We start from the raw sequence: 4,999 nt of genomic DNA, 5'->3' as shown, positions 1-4,999 counted from the left end.
TTCGATCAGAAACAGGCAACCAGTGGAGAGACTGAAGGAGAGGAGAAACATGGTCAAATTTAGAAGCTACCAGCGAAATTTAGAAGAACACTGAAACACAAAATAGAACATAACCAAAACAACAAATTCGCAAATCAAACACCGGCCAATAAATAGGTTTGGTAACCGAGCTTCGATTAAAGCACACACACACACACACACACACACACACACACACACACACACACACAGAAGACTTGACGTATCCATTTACTTCAAGGAGGTCACACGCGCGGACCAATTCTCTTAAAGCGGCAGTCGCGTGCGCAGTTATCTCACAGACACACTGTCCACATTGTTCTTCCATGAGAAATCAATACCTTCACATTTCCCACGGCTGTCCACCTTGTCAATCAACCGCTAAGCCCCGCCCCCATGCCCTTCAGTGATATTGTCCACACTACTGCATGGTGACGTCACGCAGGCTCGTGACCGACACGAGACTGGCGCGAGCTTTGACGGCAGCGCGTGCCCTGGGAAACTCACCCCCCCCCCCCCCCCCCCCCGCCCGCCCCCCCCTGCATGGCCTCTTGACAGAACAAACATTCCGAGGTCATAATAATAGATACTAAAATGAATAAGAGTGAGAAAAAGACAAGTTTCGGTTTTATCACACCATTGTGTTTTTTATTCGCAAAATTAATAAGGATTTCCAACACAACTATGGCAAACATTGTGGTGGTGGTGGGATTCAATTCCACGGTTTTTTGTTGTTGTTGTTGTTTTGTTGGGGGTTTTTTTTGTTTTTTTTGTTTTGTTTCTTTGTTTCTTTTTCCCAAACAGATATGTGGTTCGAATCACACTGTAGTTCATTGATTTAAACAAAATTTTATTCAGTAAATATGTCACACATGTACAGATAGACAGCGGAGCAACAACAAGCTAACAGCTTATATCGTGCTCAGGAATGTGATTAAATACATTTGTTTCGTTTGACGGCTGGTGGACGCTACACAATTGCAATTATGTTAAAATACACATTTTCCAACTGCATATAAGCGACAGTCATTGCAGACATACATTGTTTCCCCCTTTTTTCCCTACTTTTTTTTCCCTCTCTTTTTCCTTGAGCCGCCGTGGAGATTAATATATTTAAAGAATTTACAAAGAATATAAACATCATTTTTAAGATACGTTGTTCACACAACAGAAAGCAGAAAAAGGTAAGAAAAACAAGTTAGTGAATAAGATAAGAAATGAGAGAAGAAAAAGAAAAAAGAGAAGAAAAAAAAAACAAGAAAAAATATACACATGGAGAGGGAATGACATTACACATAATCGTACTTGTAGTTCATTCTCTTCTTTCATTCATTCTTCGATTCGGCTGTGTGGGTTAACTGACCACTGTAGATCGCAGAGAACTGAAATGTACTCACCTGCATGTTGTTTTTTTGCTGTTGTTTTTTCTTTTTTTTTTTTTCTTTCTTTTTTTTGTTTCTTTTTTTTTCCAGCAAAAATTCTGTGAGGTTGGTAGGTACGCCCACGCCACATCCCCCCCCCCCCCTTTTTTTTTCGGTGTGGCTTGGCTCCCGTTCGCCCCCCCCCCCCCCCCCCCCACCCTCCCCTCCTGCCCCCACTTCTCAGGGCTTCTTGACACCTCTTCTTGCATCGCGGCGCCTGTAGCTGCCCCTCACCTCTACAGCCCACCTACCGTGTCTGTAGCTGCCCCTCACCTCGACAGCCCACCTACCGTGTCTGTAGCTGCCCCTCACCTCGACAGCCCACCTACCGTGTCTGTAGCTGCCCCTCACCTCGACAGCCCACCTACCGTGTCTGTAGCTGCCCCTCACCTCTACAGCCCACCTACCGTGTCTGTAGCTGCCCCTCACCTCTACAGCCCACCTACCGTGCTGTGTGTGTCTGTATGTTCAGTTACATTTGTTTGCTTATTGGTTTACTTATTGATTATTATCGTTCCAGTATTTCTTTTTTCCTTTCTTTTTTTTACATTAATTTGTTTATTTTCAGTTTTCTATATATATATATATATATATATATATATACATATATATATATATATATATATATATATATATATATATATATATATATATATATATATATATTGGTCTGTTTAAAAAAATGTATATTCTTTACATTTTTCTTATTTTGTTTTTCTTTTAAATTTCATTATATATTTGCTTACTTTCTTTCTTTTTCTTTCTTTAAAAAAAATTCCTTTATTTAATTAGTTATTCATTCATTATCCATGTTGTATGCATTTATTTGTTTATGCAGTGTTTTTTTGTTTGTTTTGTTTTGTTTTTTGTGTTTTGTTTTGTTTTTTGTTTGTTTGTTGTTGTTGTTGTTTTTTGTGGGTTTTTTTGGGGGGTGTGTGTGGGGGGGGTTGTTTGTGTGTGTGTTGTTTTTTCCCTCAAGGCCTGACGAAGCGCGTTGGGTTACGCTGCTGGTCTGGCATCTGCTTAGCAGACTTGTCCGAACGCAGTGCCGCCTCCTTGAGCTACTGAAGTGAAGTGAAGTGAAGTGAAGTGAAGTGTCGCCTCCTGTCATCGGGTCTGCCGGTCCGGTCTTCGCCTCCATCCCTTCTCGGTCGGCGCCAGGGGAGGTTACCTTTGTCAGACCTAACTGACAGTCGCTACACCCGGTGCATGTTCCTTCCTTCCACTCCGGCCCGTGCTGTTCACTTTTGTATTTGTATTTGTCTGTGTATTTCTTTTTATCACAACACATTTCTCTGTGTGAAATTCGGGCTGCTCTCCCCAGGGAGAGCGCGTCGCTACACTACAGCGCCACCTTTTTTTTTCTTTTTTTTTTTCTGCATGCAGTTTTATTTGTTTTTCCTATCGATGTGGATTTTTCTACAGACTTTTGCCAGGAACAACCCTTTTGTTGCCGTGGGTTCTTTTACGTGCGCTAAGTGCATGCTGCACACGGGACCTCGGTTTATCGTCTCATCCGAATGACTAGTGGTGTGGGTGCTTTTTTGTTTGTTTGTGTTTTCGCCCCTCTTTCCTGTTTCACTCTCTCCTATACTTACATTCTTTGAATATTATGAGCAATTTTCTTCATCCTTTTCATATATATTCATTATTTTCTATGCATTGTGTGTTTACGTGCTGATATTTTGTCTCCTCGTTATTATATTTTTTGTTTGTTTTTTTTCAAATTCCATTGAAATTTTCGTTCTCATCCTTCTGTTTTTTCGTGGTGTGTGTATAGGTTCTGTGCAAAGTGAGTTATCAACAACAAAAAAATAATAATAAAGAAAAATCATAGTTGTCAACAATGATGAAGATCCAAATTATTCGGTGCTCAAGTCTCTCTCGTCTGACTGAATGGCGGGAGTCGCCTCCCCTGTTTTTTGCTCTTTTTTTTTTTTTTTTTTTTTTTTTTCTTTTTTTTTACACCAGCTTCCTGCAGGGTGATCCTTCCTCCCCTCGCCAGAGCGAACAAATCCATATACGCTACACCACATCTTTTAAGCATATGCCTGACCAGCAGCGTAACCCAAAGTAAAAATTAAATATTATAAACAACTTTGGAAAAGCCAATTAATTAATGAATAAATGAATTAAAGTAAAAAAAGGAATGGGAAATGAAATAACATAGAATATTTTGATAAAGAATTTATATAAAACAAAATTATGGAAAAATAAGATAAAACAAACTAAAATATTGAAAATGTAATGACAAATATAGATAAACAAATCATTGTAAATACGCGCGCGTGTGTGTGTGTGTGCGCGCGCGCGCGTGCACACACACACACACACACACACTTCATGATTGCAGTGTTAATCTTCATCCATGTGTTCATACTATGATTGTAGTGTTAATTTTGTTCCATGTGTTCACATCATTATTGCACCATGAATGTTCATCCATGTTATCACGTCACGATTGCAGTGTTAATGTTCATCCATGTTGTTGCTTTTTCACATCATTATTGCAGTGTTAATGTTCATCCATGTTTTCACGTCACGACTGCAGTGCTAATGTTCATTCATGTTGTCACGTCATGGTTGAGGCGTTAATGTTGTCCATGTTCATCCATGTTGTCACGTCATGGTTGAGGCGTTAATGTTGTCCATGTTCATCCATGTTGTCACGTCATGGTTGAGGCGTTAATGTTGTCCATGTTCATCCATGTTGTCACGTCATGACTGCAGCGTTAATGTTGTCAATATTTATCCATGTTGTCACATCATGACTGCAGCGTTAATGTTCATCCACGTTGTCACGTCATGGATGCAGCGTTAATGTTCATCCACGTTGTCACGTCATGGTTGCAGCGTTAATGTTCATCCATGTTGTCACGTCATGGATGCAGCGTTAATGTTCATCCACGTTGTCACGTCATGGTTGCAGCGTTAATGTTCATCCACGTTGTCACATCATGACTGCAGCGTTAATGTTCATCCACGTTGTCACGTCATGATTGCAGCGTTAATGTTCATCCACGTTGTCACGTCATGGTTGCAGCGTTAATGTTCGTCCATGTCGTCACATGAGCGGATCCCCAGCAGGCTGTGATGGCGTGCATTCTCCCGGCGTATTGACAACGTGAGGGAGCACCCGCCGCGCTGGTTAACCCATTACAGACAATGCGGAACCTGTCTGTCTCTGCACGTCCACATGGCTACGTCTCTGCTAATAATAGTAATCATGTGCATCAACATGCTGCCTTCATCTTGTTTACGTGACTCCAGCAGTGAGGAAGGTTTGATATGTCCTTTGTCTGTCTGTTTAGCATCCACGGTGTTACTGCTGCTACTACTGCTGCTACTACTTAACAACGACAACAACAACAATGTTGATGGTGATCATAATGATAATAACAAAGATGATGATCATGATCATGATGTTGATAACTACATTTACACAACATTTTCAAACTTGTCATAGCGCTCTAAAGTAACACATCAGACAAAATGCACAGAAGAACACACAAACAACGGCACAGACACATACAGACACACTCGCGCGCACCCGTCCCCCG

This window comes from Babylonia areolata, chromosome 27 (assembly GCF_041734735.1).
Source record: "Babylonia areolata isolate BAREFJ2019XMU chromosome 27, ASM4173473v1, whole genome shotgun sequence".
In the NCBI taxonomy this organism is placed as follows: domain Eukaryota; kingdom Metazoa; phylum Mollusca; class Gastropoda; order Neogastropoda; family Buccinidae; genus Babylonia; species Babylonia areolata.
The sequence above is the reverse complement of the archived record's forward strand: the minus strand, read 5'-3'. Positions refer to the sequence as shown.